Source organism: Schistocerca serialis, chromosome 1 (genome assembly GCF_023864345.2).
Source record: "Schistocerca serialis cubense isolate TAMUIC-IGC-003099 chromosome 1, iqSchSeri2.2, whole genome shotgun sequence".
NCBI classification, from domain to species: domain Eukaryota; kingdom Metazoa; phylum Arthropoda; class Insecta; order Orthoptera; family Acrididae; genus Schistocerca; species Schistocerca serialis.
In genome coordinates this window covers 307013355-307028265 of record NC_064638.1, presented here as the reverse complement: position 1 = coordinate 307028265, position 14911 = coordinate 307013355, and positions in this window count along the sequence as shown.

Sequence of the window (14911 nt, the reverse complement as noted above, 5' to 3'; positions counted from 1 at the left end):
TGATGACGGTACGTGCTTAACATTACAAAAGCTGGTGTTTGTGAGTTTCAAGGATGCTCGATACAATTTAGAGAATGTGCATGATACTGACCTACTGCCTTATGAACATCAAATTGCGCGCTTCGTAGATTACAGTGATTTCAAAGGAAGCAGTGGATGGCTGCATAACTTCAAACAGTGCTACAGAACTGCAAGACGTAAGATAACGAAATTTGAAACAAAGCGTCAACTTGACGATGCACAGCAAACTGCAGAATCGGCCCGAAGATTTGTAGATGAGATAAATAAAGTTATTCTGTTGTTCACCAGGAACTTGTTTTCAACTCCAACCAATCTGGATTTTAAAAGGAAATGCACATGAAAGGAACCCTGTAAGTCAGAGGTACCAAGAGAGTTGCATCAGCGTCAACCAACATCAGTGCCTTAGCGCATTCGTAAATGATTATACCCACTGTTAGTTTGGATGGCACATTGGCTGGAAAGCTATTTACTGTGCTGCGATAAGCTGGGGCTGCTCTACTTCTTACGATTCTTGGAAAGGAAATAGGGAATATTTACGTCACAGCAAGCAAGAGTGGGAAAAAGGTGGTAAGAGAACTACAACTATGGTAAGAGCACTGCTTTTGGACAACTGCTGTCAAAAAAACTGGTCTGCGTATAAAAATCATACTCGTTTGGATAAGAAATCACAATTCATACCATCTGGAAACCCTGCACAAATATGTTGTTTGTTTTTCCGTGCCTATAAAAGATATTATCGCACTATATGCAGCTAAGCCTTAAGGTTAGCAAGTTTCACGATACGCTCCAGAACAGAGTGTAGCGCATTCAGCTGCAAGCCAGCACATTCCACCAGTTCTTATCATCTCGCTACACCAGGATGATTCTATATGCATCCTTTAAGCATGGATACCTAGCTGAAAGTCTTGCACCGGTTATAGCTTCCAAGGAGTTCACCTTCGATCTTGACGGTGGTGATGCTGATGTTTGGTTTGTGGGGCGCTCAACTGCGCACTTATCAGCACTCGTACAAATTCCCAATATTTACTCAGTCCAATCTCGCCACTTTTACCAATGATGATGAAATGACGAGGACAACACAAGCACCCAGCTCCCAGGCGGAGAAAATCCCCAAGCCGGCTGGGAATCTAACCCGGGACCCCGTGATCCACAGGCAGCAACGCTAGCCACTAGACAGCGAGCTGCGGACGATCTTGACTGTACGAACCTTTTTGATCACTCTAGTGTGACATTTTTCCTTCGGAGTTCATGGTGGAAGTCAGTGGTTTCTTTTGAATATTTCTTGACTGTCGAGGTGTCCGTTTTGTGAAGTGTAATACATACATCGCACAATGGTTGATCTCAGCGCCAATCTAACACTCATTTTCCGTCACCCTTCCGATGCACATGACGACTTCTTAGCAGCTAATATTTTTCCTGTAATAATTGTTAACACAACGTGCGTTCAAAGCGCTTTACTAAAGACTGAACTTGAGATTTCGCACTCAAGGGGTTCCTTGTTAGAAGAATAGGTTGGGGTAGAATAAAGACAAATTTCAGAATTCACGAAAGTTTTCGACAATGTTGGCTGCAATACTGAAGGCTTTTCCTTTTATCTTTTCTTCATTTCTTGTGTCAGCAGTCTTCAGACTGGTTACATCATTCGACTATATCGTCATTTAACAGATACCCAGTTTTATTTCCCATTCTTTTGAATATTTTGCGTGTCAGCAACTTGGCTTCTTGAGCCCTTTCCTGCCCTTGCTACCTTCGAGATTGTCTGGACGATATTTTTGCGAAAGTGTGAGGGTATGACATAAGACTTACGCGAGGGCGTGCTGAAAAATAATGCGTCCGAATTATTTATGCTGTTCTCAACATCGGTTAAGGTGTTACACGTCATGCAGATTATTCAGTCGTCTTTCGCGCTGACGCAAGCTGCGACCCTCGTCTGCTAGAGGGTTCCGAACTGAGGCGTGCAACATGGCGGTGTGTAACGTGACTGAGTCGGCATGTGAAAAACAGCGTGCTGTAATCGAGTTTCTAACAGAAAACTGAAAGCATAAATTCGAGGAGTTCGTCGACGCATGGAAGCACCCTTTCTTTCAGTATGGCAATGCCAGACAACGCATGAGGGCAGCGACATCTGGAACAATCTGACGCTTTGGGTTCACTGTTATCGATCATCTTCAATTCAGTCGCGACTTAGCCTCCACACGATTTTCATCTGTTTCCAAAACTTGAAGAACACCTTCGAGGACTTCACTTTAATAGCGATAAAGCGCTGCAAGTACAGGTGGCTCACTCAACAAAGGTAAACGTGCTAGAGTGACGGTATTTTTGCGCCACGAATAAGTACAGACGTGAATTCGGGGAATTCTTGTACGAGGGTAATCCCAAAAGTAAGGTCTCCCATTTTTATAAGTACATATACCTGTTTATTTCTACAATGTTTTACACCAATTGACTGGTTGAACGTTTAGCTATTTTTCGACATAATCACGATTTCTGTCGATGCAGTTTTGTAGACGTTGTGACAGTTTTTGTATGCCCATGTTATACCAGCTCGCCGCCATGCTGTTCAGAAGGTTATGAATCTCTTCTTTCACATCGTCGTCGGAGCTGAATCGCTTTCCGGCCACATGTTCTTTTAACCTAGGAAACAAGTGATAGTCACTGGGCGCCAAGTCAGGACTATAGGATGAGTGGGTGATTATGTTCCACTGAAACTGTTGCAGGAGAGCAACGGTTTGCCGAGCGACGTGTGGGCTAGCATTGTCATGGAGAATGTGTATGCTCTTGCTCAACATTCCTCTTCTCCGGTTCTGAATTGCCAGTTTGAGTTTTTTCAGAGTCTCACAGTATCTGTCAGCGTTCATTGTAGCCCCAGTGATTCAACTCCGACGATGAGGTGAAAGAAGAGGTTCATAACTTTCTGAACAGCTTGGAGGCGAACTGGTGTGGCATGGGCGTACAAAAACTGCCATAGCGTCTACAAAAATGAATTGACGGAAATGGTGGTTATGTCGAAAAATAGCTAAATGTTCAAGCTGTAAACTGATGTGAACAATTGTAGAAATAAACAGGTCTATGTACTTATAAAAAAATATGAGACCTTGCTTTTGGGATTACCCTCGTTATTTCGCGCAGCTATGGCTGGAAGGCAGTAGTTAATGGACCGATTGCCACATCGGATGGCAGGCGCGGCCAATGTTGATATTTTACAAACGAGTCCGCGAGGCAGGTTTACAATACCCCTCGCAGGGTAGAAGGCACGGCCCGACGGGCACTGTATACAAATGTGAAGTAATCAGGACTGCACCTGGCAGCGACGTGCTGGTAAGGGCCCATACGTTGCAGCTACAAGAGCGTCAAGTGAGCAGTGTGTAGGGGTCCAAGCAGGCTGAGGAAAGCTGACGCTCTAGTTACTAAAGAGCACTCCACTTATCCACAGAGGAACTAGCTCAGAGGCGTAGGGAAAAGAAGTATAAATAACCGAGCCCAGAGGCTCAAATCGGGGAATCGAGTCGCCTTTTTGTCCACGACTAGAAGGAGGATTGTTTAATTTACGGGCCAACCACGATGACCGTTTGTGTAATGGATATCGCGAGGAGCGAGAGGGATGCTAGCCTTCGCTCTCTGGGTGGTATCGTCCGGCGGACCATAAGCTGCCGTCTGAAGAGTCGGGGCCGGTATGGGAACTCGCGCCCTCCCGGGGGCAGAACTGTCTGTTGGCACTGAACGAGCTCTACCTGGGTGGACAGCCGGAGCCTCTACGGTTCACTACAACTACGGCGGTCGCTGTTTCCCTTCGGCGCTCTACAAGGGGTCTACGAGTTGCGTTTGAGGGCGTAGTTAACGCACGCGGCGGCCACTTAGCCGTGGTGCGAGTGGGACGCTACGTCCGCAGGGCTGGTCAGTCGGACAACGACACTGCAGATGCCGGCATTTCAAGTTGGCGCTGACCCACGCAACCTGCGCGGTTCCATCGCCGAGTTCAGCAGAAGGCCCGCTGTGTATCTTCGACGTAATAAAAGTCAGTGACACACTTGCCTGTGTTTCTCTGCACGCTACAGCGTGAGTCATCTGCCTCTCCCAAACTATACTTTTCGGTCGTTCTGAATACAACTCCTGAGCTCGGAGGGGTTGTAACAGTATCAACAAACTAATCTCTCATTGGGAGAAACGTTTTCATCACCGGTGTGGCTGCTGAGTAATACATATGTAGACATAAAGAATAAAGACGCAGAATGTAAATAACGTTTGTTTTGTTTAAAGCAGTTAAGTCGCATAAGATTTCACACATTTTTTGTTTGAAAAGCTTTAAGTATTTTCACATAAAAATGTGGAAGTAGTACTTCTCAGTGGGTCCTCGTATATAAATTTCGAGTGTGTCCACATCAGAACCATATTTCTTGCATGGAAACATGGTGTCAGGAGCAAAATATCTATTTTTTCATTCATATTAAATCTCAAAATTCGGCCGGCTTCACAAGCTACGCACAGTTGTGCGGAAGCAAATACACAATTTTTGATTTAAGCCCTGAATAATTACGAGCGCAAAAACTTTCTTGGTATTTACGTTTTTACAGATAACAAAATGTCTTCAGTGTATGGGAGGCTGCAATGAAAGATATTCGTGTTGAAAGGCAGATATGGTAAATGCCTCTTTCACAAACGTTTCAGTTACGTTAAATGCTTGGTGCCCAGCCCATAAGGGGCCCTGGGAAAAGTGTTATAAAAATCTTAATAAAACGGAATATGAAACCAAATCTGTACGTGACATACCTTTATGGTTGAGAAATAAAGGCATTTTACAAAAGGTGCTGGAAAGGTCTTCCCCACCAGTTCAACAAAGTCCAGCATGTTCGTGAATTTTGCAGCCAGAGTATTGCGTGGATGTTCTCACACAAATCGTCGATGGTGCATGGTTTGCTGTTGTACACATTACCTTTATAAGGATAGCACCTGCGATAAATGGCGATGAGACTATGTTCGAGACCCCCAACAATCGTGTCTTTATCAAAACCACACTTTCTAGCGACGTATGAGGTAGACCCCCAGGGTACAGCTCTAATTATGTCCCCTTTGTCTCCAGTTTCGTCACCAAGCCTCAGATTCATTATTTAGATGAGTTACGTCGACAACCGAAGCTTCTAAAAGCAGTCGCAGACATGTCTGAAAGGAGCCATTTATCCGATATCGTTTCACAAGAGACTCGTGCTCTTCCACAGAATATTAATACATAGTGAGATACCGGAGGGAGGAAGTCGCACGGAACGCCATGGACAGTAAGCCACTCCACACTGGAACACGAGGCCCACACACAGCTCGCTAGACCTCGGTGTCACCACATTTTACAGATACTGCGACTTCGGCGAGTTACACTGGATCATCCGCCGTGAAATCCAGTACACTGGCAGCAACATTCAAGAAGATACAGCGACATGATGAATCTTGTATACAGTTGGGGGGGAGGGGGGGGGGGGGAGGTTATTTCAAGCACGTATGGTAATTTACCTTCATTTCTCAATTACGAAGATACGTCAGGTACAGATCTGGCCACCGAGCGAGGTGGCGCAGTGGTTAGACACTGGACTCGCATTCGGAAGGACGACGGTTCAGTCCCGCGTCTGGCCATCCTGATTTAGGTTTTCCGTGATTTCCCTAAATCAATCCAGGCAAATGCCGGGATGGTTCCTCTGAAAGGGCACAGCCGACTTCCTTCCCCATCCTTCCCTAATCCGATGAGACCGATGACCACGCTGTCTGGTCTCCTTCCCCAAAACCAACCAACAGATCTGGCTTCATATCCTCTTCTATTAAAATTTTTGTAGCCCTTACGATCGGAACATCCTATATAACTGTTCAAGATATTTTTATTGCTCAGAGAAATAATGAAAAACATCATAAGAATAGATCTGTCAGTACTTTCACATTCGGTATTCTAAGTTTCTACCTTCTTTCATAGAGCAGGATGGAAATGCAACATTGTTTAAGAAGCTAAATTCAGAGAACTCCATAGACACTTAAAAGTAATCATGGCTAGTTGGTTGCAACAGTAAACTGATGTGGAGAAACATGATTCGTGCGTGATCGAACAATTAAAAATAAATTCGTAATGTATGAGGTATGAGAATTAAACGACCTAGAAAAAGAAAACGCAATCTTTTGTCATTGAGAAGCTGATGTAATTTTATTAAGTATTGCTATGAACTAATATCTAAATGTATATAGCACTTCTTCAACAGAACAGTCACAGTTTGCAAATTTTCGTGGACGCGTCAGAACTTAAAGCTGCTGCAGTGCGCCGCTCCTCGCCCACAGCGCGCTGTTTTATGCTGCCGTCTGAATCAAGATGAAAGGGTAAAGTATTTCTGCACCCGCGTAGGGTTGTTAAATGGTAGTCACAGATTGCGGTTCTTTGGTGAAGCGTAGCTTGTGATGTATTTGGTCGTAGTTCACTCCATTTGAACAGAATTAGGTGTCACAGTGGTTCATATAAAAAAGTCAGATGGCGTTGTAGAAAGGATTAATTCACGGGAGAGTCTGTATAACTTCCACTCCTATGTATGCTTTACCAACCAAACTCCATTCCGTTTCTGATTTGTCTTTGTCATTTGTTGCGTAAAATTTATCACCTTGTTATTCATACTCTCTCAATTATTAACTGTTTTATTTTATTGTGATGGTACATGGCTACACCAGCAATTTGCAGTTCAATTTTATTGAACTAATTAATTGGAATTTTAATTGAGTTCTGAAAGTGACTGCAGGCACAAGCAACAAAAGAACCATGAGTAAATTCATTAATTTCATATATAAAAATTAGCTCACGATTCGAAATTTATTTAGAAGATAATACTTTTCTTTATGTAACGATAATAACATTTAGCATCACTCAGACTTATATTTATGATTAAAGCGAGCAACGGTTTCCAGCTTATAATAACTAGTAACCTGGCCCGGCTTTGCGCACGTAGCATTCAGTATCTACCGCCAGACGACTTTACTGGCATAGCGTATTTTGCTTGGGAGCCGCGAATAAAATTCAGAGAACAACGTTAAGTACCTGAATATCATCACTTTCATAAAATTTAATGTGGTGTAAGCAGTATACGCTAGGAAACTTGTCTGGAAACATGAACACTGTGTGTTCCATGTTGAATTGGCCTTTGGAGTGACATCACATTGCAACGACGGGAACAGACCGTGATCTAAGTAAAACGGTTACAATCATTGTAAATAGTAAATATTGTATGCGAAGCATGGGTGTATTGTCCGCCTCGATAGCTGAGTGGCGCCGGCACGGTAACTCAGCGTGTTCGGTCAGAGAGCTGTGGCCAAAAAAAAAAAAAAAAAAAAAAAAACTGAGTAAAGGAATCAACCATGAACTTGAACGGATGTCTGGCGACGTCCGCCCATACAAAACGCATCGAACAATACCGAACAAAATGAAAAAAAAAAGTGGTCAGCACGACCGAATGCTGTGCAAAGAAGCCCGGGTTCGATGCACGGCTGGGTCGGTGACTTTCTCCGCTCGGGGACTGGGTGTTATGTTGTCTTCATCATCATATCATCCCCATCGACACGAAAGTCACCGAAGTGGCGTTAAGTAAAAACACTTGCACCAGGCGACCGGTCTACCCGACGGGAGGCCCTCGCCACACGACATTTCACTTTTCATGGGTGTATTTGTTTGTGCGTGATTCAAAATGTATTGGAGGCTGGCTGAGGTGGCACAAATAAAAGAAAAAATAATAGCAAACGCGAATGACCTACGTGTTAGCTCGTGTTATTGCAATCATCTTGTGAAGCTCAGTAAGCACTGTGATGGACTGTTGAGACTCATTGCCACAATTCTTTGTAGTGGGCTCGTTATAGCAGACTACTTCGCTGTGCCACGCAAAAAAACGTGTCCGTGCAGTCATGTTGTTGTTGTTGTTGTGGTCTTCAGTCCAGAGACTGGTTTGATGCAGCTCTCCATGCTACTCTATTCTGTGCAAGCTTCTTCGTCTTCCAATACCTATTGCAACCTACACCCTTCTGAATCTGCTTACTGTATTCATAACTTGGTCTCCCTCTACGATTTTTACCCTCCACGCTGCCCTCCAATACTAAATTGGTCATCCCTTGAAGCCCCAGAACATGTCCGAGCAACCGATCCCTTCTTCTAGTCATGTTGTGCCACAAATTTCTCTTCTCCCAATTCTCTTCAATACCTCCTCATTAGTTCCGTGTTCTACCTATCTAACCTTCAGCATTTTTCTGTAGCACCACATTTCGAAAGCTTCTATTCTCTTTTTGTGTAAACTATTTATCGTCCATGTTTCACTTCCATACATGGCTACACTCCATACAAATACTTTCAGAAAAGACTTAGTGACACTTAAATCTATACGCGATATTAACAAATTTCTCTTCTTCAGAAACGCTTTCCTTGCCATTACCAGGTTACATTTTATAACCTCTCTACTTCGACCATCATCAGTTACTTTGTTCCCCAAATAGCAAAACTCATTTACTACTTTAAGTGTCTCATTTCCTAATCTAATTCTCTCTGTATCACCCTATTTAATTCGACTACATTCCATTATCCTTGTTTACTTTTGTTGATGTTAATCTTATATCCTCCTTTCAAGACTCTGTCCATTCCGTTCAACTGCTCTTCCAAGTCCTTTGCTGTCTATGACAGAATTACAACGTCATCGGCGAACCTCAAAGTTTTTATTTCTTCTCCATGGATTTTAATTCTCAATCCGTATTTTTCTATTGTTTCCTTTACTGCTTGTTCAATATACAGATCGAATAACATCGGGGATAGGCTACAACCCTGTCTCACTACCTTTCCAACTACTGCTTCCCTTACGTGCCCCTCGACTCTTATAACTGCCATATGGTTTCTGTACAATTTGTAAATAGGCTTTCGCTCCCTGTATTTTACCTCTGCTTCCTTCAGTATTTGAGAGAGAGTATTCCAGTCAACGCTGTCAAAAGCCTTCTCTAAGTCTACAAATGCTAGAAACGTAGGTTTGTCTTTCCTTTTTCTAAGGTAAGTCGTAGGGTCAGTATTGCCTCGCGTGTTCCAGCATTTCTACGGATCCAAACTCATCTTCCCGGAGGTAGGCTTCCACCAGTTTTTCCATTCGTCTGTAAAGAATTCGTGTTAATATTTTGCAACCACCGGTTATTAAACTGATAGCTCGGTAATTTTCACATCTGTCAACACCTGCTTTCTTTGTGATTGGCATTATTGTATTCTTTTTGAAGCCTGATGGTATTACGCCTGTCTCATACATCTTGCTCATTAGATGGTAGTGTTTTGTTAGGCCTGGCTCTCCCAAGGCTGTCAGTAGATCTATTGGAATGTTGTCTACTCCCGGGGCCTTGTTTCGACTGTCAAACTCTTCACGCAGTATCATATCTCCTGTTTAATCTTCATCTACATTCTCTTCCATTTCTATAATATTGTCCTCGAGAACATCGCCCTTGTGTAGACCCTCTATATACTCCTTCCACCTTTCTGCTTTCCCTTCTTTGGTTAGAACTGGGTTTTACATCTGAGCTCTTGCTATTCATACAAGTGCTTCTCTTTTCTCCAAAGGTATCTTAAATTTTCCTGTAGGCAGTATCTATCTTACCCCTAGTGACATATGCCTCTACATCCTTACATTTGTCCTCTATTCATCCCTGCTTAGCCATTTTGCACTTACTGTCGATCTCATTTTTGAGACTTTGGTTTCCTTTCTGCCTGCTTCTTTTACTGCATTTTCATATTTTCTCCTTTCACCAATTAAATTCAATATATCTTCTGTTACCCAAGGATTGCTGCTAGCCATAGTCTTTTTACCTACTTGATCCTCTGCTGCTTTCCCTATTTCATCTCTCAAAGCTACCCATTCTTCTTCTACTGTATTTCTTTCCCCCATTCCTGTCAGTCGTTCCCTAATGATCTTCCTGAACCGCTCTACAACCTCTGGTTCTGTCAGTTTATCCAGGTCCCATCTCCTTAAATTTCCACATATTTGCAGTTTCTTCAGTTTTAATCTACAGTTCATAACCAATAGATTGTGGTCAGAATGCACATCTGCCCCTGGAAATGTCTTACAATTTAAAACCTAAATCTCTGTATTAGCATTATATAATCTATCTGAAACCTTCCAGTATCTGCAGGCCTCTTCCATGTATACAACCTTATTTCATGATTAGTGTTAGCTATGATTAAGTTATACTCTGTGCAAAATTCTACCAGGCGGCTCCCTTTTTCAAAATAAATAATGGAAAACCACATGTTTTGCACTTGCTTGTATTTTCACTATGCAGTTGTTCTGACGCGATTGAAATCGACTAGAGGTCACTTAGGCGACTTACATATTCCTACTGACAGAAGGGAAGCTGCAGTGTAACATGGAATCCGAGCAGCGTTTCGTTTGTGGCGAATCTCCAGATCATTGAGAGGTGAATTCTAGGTTAAAAGGAAGAGAGCATAAAGGCAACACTGTCAGGATTCGGTCCTACAACCTTTCGCTTTCTAGTCAAATGCGCTATCACTATTTTTTGTGGTTCTGTCTGTTTCGTCTTCATTTTTTGTAATTTTAGCTGTGACGCGGATGTCACTCAACGTGTTTCAAATTCTTCAGCGAGGCTTTTTTTTTTTAATTACAATTGGTTACTAGCCCTCTGACCCAACACGCTGAGCTAGTGTGTCCAGCACAGCAGTCTGCAGCTCGGGGTATTGGCTAGCGTTGTTGCCTCTGGATCACGAGGTCGCGGGTTCGATTCCAGCTCGGGTTGGGGATTTTCTTGGAGCTGGGTGTTTGTGTTGTCCTCATCATTTCATCATCATCATCATTCGGCAGTGGCTATATTGGACTGTGTAAAATAATTGGACTGTGTACAAATTGGTACTTCGTACGGGCGCTGATGACCGTGTAGTTGAACGCCCCACAAACCAAACATCATCATCATCATCCAGCACAGCAGATGTGAATCTGGTCTTAATTTCTACTGCCTCCGCAGTTTGGTCCCTTAGGAATTCACACACATTTGAACATTTGAACATCTACTGCCTCAAACTACTGTTGCTCTCTCTCGAGTTATTGTGGCCGTTCGCTAGGTGGCAGTGGCATCGTTTTCAGGACTTAATTTTAATTCATCACAGTTCAAATAATTTGTACAAAGTATTTATAAATTATTTACAATAAATTTTCCTCGGGAATCAGTGCATCTATTAGCAAAACCAGATCAAAGACCCTACAGCAGCTTCTGAGATTAGTCATCACATACATAGAGACAGGCAGGAGGAGGCGACTAGAAGATGATGATGAAGATGAACAACAACAAAACTTCATTCGTAGATGCATGATGTTCATATTTCATTTTCCATCAGTGTAGCTCTACAATATTCAGGCTGACAACGGCCTCAGTGCGTTATAAGCTCCCGTCTCATTCTTTTCTCTCCAGAGTGCAGTGTTCCTGCAGCAGCCTTATGTATGAGGCTGGAACTGAGTGGAAGCCATCCTCCGGACTGGAAGAGCCGCGACGTGGCGGTGATTAGGTTCCTGCCGTGGCGCAGCCCAGCCGGGATTCCGACACCCGCGGACTGACTGCAGTGGAGGGCCCCTGGGAGAGCGCGCCGCGCTGCAGCGCTGCCGCCTAGCGCTAATTACCACCCCAGTTCTGCAAGCGACGAGTCGCCACCACTTGTTAACACGCGTATTCGCTTGCCACGGAGCACTAGGATTTAGGGGCCAGGGTGGGGACAGTGCTGTACAGGCAAGTAACGTGGCGGGCGGTGGGGGATGAGGGGGGGGGGAGAGGGAGAGAGAGACTGCTGGCAGTTCATCTCCACTTCTCCATCTACGATTGCTGTATTGACCTCTGTCTAGTGCAGGCATGGGCAACCTTTGGTGATCTGCGGAACTGATTCACATACTTAAACTCGTGGGCAGCCTCGTCACGTGACGCGGCAACAGTGTTCCGGCGCACAAAACCAAAACAGTAGCGTCCGTGTCTTTAATGTCTATGGGTGACATACCGACACGAATGGCAGCGAGCTGCCATTCTTCGAATCGACGCATTTCTTGTATAGTAGTTAATTTTCGTGCCACTGTCGCCTACCACAAAAGTTCTTGATTAATCAATGTCTTTTCTGTAACTTGACCAAACGTTTTATTATTTCCAAAGTTGACTTATGCATTTCGACATTCCGCCATTTTCAAAGGACACAAAATACAACACAAAACTGGTACCAAAACATAAGAAATATATTACATTTTCACCATTGAGTAGAGACCTAGTATAGAGTGTGACAAAAAGTCATGGGGGTAGCGATATGTACACATACAGATGGCGGTAATATCACGTACATAACGTGTAAAAGGGCGTTGGCGCAGCTGTTATTTGACGCAGGTGATTCATGCGACAAATTTTCCGCTCGAAGGAAATTAACAAACTTTGAACGCAGAATGGTAGTTTGAGCTAGACACATGGGACATACAAAATTTCAGCCATTACCTCTCACCACAGACAAAGCGATGACCGACGGCCTTCGGGATCCAAGATGGCCGCCGAGTGACACCAGAAACTATTTCCAGAAAGTTAAGTGATTTAGACAGGAATATAATTTAGTTTAACACCGACAACAAATTAAATACGTGCATTAGTGTATCGTTTAGTCTTGCCGTTAAAGGTTTCACTTTTATTTGCGTATTTTTTCAGAAAACACGAAAAGATCGTAACTTTGCGAAGTCGCGTTTAGGCTTAAATTTTGTAAACGTGTTTGTTTCTTGTTTCACGGTAATTTGACTAGTTTTTCGGTAACAAATAAGTAAACTACCGTAAATAGCGTATAACTTCATTGTTTTAATACAGATTTCAGAAAAACAGCGTAACTTTACATCAGAAACTGGCTTATATACATTTGTTTATAAGCCTAATTCTCGTAACGTTTTTGGAGATTCAAACTTAAAGTATCTCGTTTAATTGTCCTTTTTTTCATTCCATCGAGTGATATATATAATAAATATCGTATACCTTCATTGTTTTAACACAGATCTCACAAAAACAGCGGAATTTTAAATCATAAACTTGCTTATATACATTTGTGAATAGGCTTAATTCTTGTAACGTCTTTTTTGATTTTCAGAAATTTAATTGATTTATTCTAGCTAAAGTATTATTTTTGTCATGAGTGACAAGTGCCTGACTTGCCGCAGAATTGTTAGTTTCGGGGTTTGGTGTGATGGATGCAGTAGTTTTTTTCATTGGGGGCACTGCAGTGGCGTGGGTGTCGGGAATGTGGATCAGGCTCATCAGTGGTTATGTAGGATTTGCAGCAGACATAGGAAGATAGTGGAACAGGAGGGGAAAATTGCTGCCCTTCAGGCTGAGCTAGATCAGGCTAGGGAAGATCTAGACACGTTAAGGAGGGAGAAGGGCAAAGAGAGGTGGGAAGTGGCAACAGGTAACAGAAGGAATAGGCCTAGAACTAAGTCTGACAGTTTTGTGGTGAATGTCAAAAATAAGTTTGACCTGTTGCTTCAGTTAGAAACTGATGAGTCTCAAGCAGAGGTAAGTGTAGACAGGACACAACAAACTTTCAATAGGAAACTGAAAAAGAATATAGGAAAGTCATCGAAAAGGAAGAAAGTTTTGTTGTTAGACAGTTCTCATGCCAGAGGTGTAGGCCAATTTCTGCAGGAGGAATTAGGACCAGAATACCAGGTCACAAATTTTTTCAAACCGAGTGCTAGTCTGGATCAGGTGACAGAGGATTTAGGTTCACTCTGTAAAGGATTTACCAGGGAAGACACTGTGGTTATTGTGGGAGGGCCAGGGAACAGTATCGACAGAGATCCTGGGTACAGTATGGAGTGTGACCTGGTACAGATTGCGTCGGCATCGAGACACACCAATGTTGAATTTGTGTCTGTACTGAGACGCCATGACCAGCCTCATTTGAACTCTTCTGTTGGGATAGTTAATTTGGAGTTGGAACGGCTACTTGGGTCGGGTGTGGGGGCTCATATTGGTGTGGTTCCTGTTGATTCTATCAGTAGGTGGGACTATACCAGGCACGGCCTACATCTCAACAGGAAAGGGAAGGGTAAACTGGCTGGGGTAATAGCAGGAAATTTAAGGGGGGAGGCACTGCCATGAATGGTAAAATACCAGTGGTTACAGGTGTTGGAGCAGCACCTTTTTTAGGATAGGTAAGACAGAAAGATGTCAAGTTCTACGAGAGGTCAGGATTGAAACAAATCTTCAGTTTAGGAAAGAAATTAAACAGCACAATTCTAGCACATTGGATCACCAATCACAGCTGTCAGTTATAAATTTTCACTAATCATCCAGAAATTTTATCTCCACCAAGTTGTATCTCAGTGCTAGGTAATTGCATTGATAAATTAAAGTCACCCAACCCAGTTGACATAATCTGCCTCTCTGAACACCGTGTGACCACTGGTATAGGAACTAGGCCTAAGCAGAATGAAAAACTCAGACAGGAGAGTACTGCAAATGTTAGAATATGGGAAGGTTATCATAAAAGTATAATTAAAAATAATGTAAGTATAGTTCATCAAAATATTGGGAGTTTAAAGAATAAAATAGATGAGCTTCTGGTTTGTTTAGAAGATTTAGAAGATGAGGATGAAATAGATATACTATGCCTGTCAGAGCATCACATTGTTACTGATATGCATAAGGTAAATGTAAGTGGATATAAGCTCTCTGCACATGTAATTAGAGAAAATATGGAGAAAGTAGGAGTTGCCATATATGTCAAAAGTTATCATTGTGCAAAATGTATAGAAACAAAAAAGTTTTGTGTAGAGAAACATATAGAAGCATGTTCCTGTGAGCTTAAATTAAATAAAGGCACATTTATAATTGTAACTGTATATACACT